Source organism: Morone saxatilis, unplaced genomic scaffold (genome assembly GCF_004916995.1).
Source record: "Morone saxatilis isolate NCDOM2014 unplaced genomic scaffold, NCSU_SB_2.0 Contig17, whole genome shotgun sequence".
Classification (NCBI taxonomy): domain Eukaryota; kingdom Metazoa; phylum Chordata; class Actinopteri; family Moronidae; genus Morone; species Morone saxatilis.
The window spans coordinates 24578675-24579504 of record NW_023339729.1 but is presented as its reverse complement, the minus strand read 5'-3'; positions in this window follow the sequence as shown (position 1 = coordinate 24579504).

The window sequence follows — 830 nt, the reverse complement described above, 5'->3', positions numbered from 1 at the left end:
ACAGTGCTGATCAGATATGGATCCAGATTCTGTTGTTGACTATTTCTCTCCTCAAATCTGTTCACAAACATATTTTAACTGTTTATCTGGAATATGAGATCCTGTGTGACCACAGTACGCCGCCTCCGCTGGCTCCAACAAACCGCCACGGCTACGATCATAATGCCAAAGTCAAGGCTTCAAAACGGTACCAATGGGCGATGTCAGGATGGGTTCACACTCCAAAATAACCCATGATATCATCACTATGAAGTCGTCAGGGTCATTGTCCCTCCTCAGTGGATTGCACCTTTAATATCTGACCACTTTGGATCAACTGTAACACAGTTTCTATGAAAACAGATTCTGTATCTTTGAATTTAGTTTAGAAAAATATGAAGTTTCCACTGACATTTGCTGTCAATAATATAAATATTTGCTTAAAAAAATATTATTAGTATTCAGAAATATTATTAAATTGCAGATTAAACTCAAAGTGAACCAATAAAATGTGAACCTGCAGTGGAGCAGAAACACATGAATGAATAAACCCATTACAGGAATATTATAAGAACACAGTGTTTTTATTACTTTGTCTCCTTATAAGGAATGAAAACAGAAATCAGCTGTTTTGGGATGTTGATCCAGGTAGCCCCTCTGATATTAAAATGCCACAGACTAATTTATAGTTGTCATCATCGGTGCTCATAAAGTGGTGTTATGGGCTGAGCGGAGGAGGAGCGGGTGGGGCCTGGGCTGGGAACACAGAGGCAGACTGTGGTCACTGACCGGAGACTCTACTGGCTTTTATTCTACACAAATCAGACCGCATGTCTGACCCAGGGGTCCGC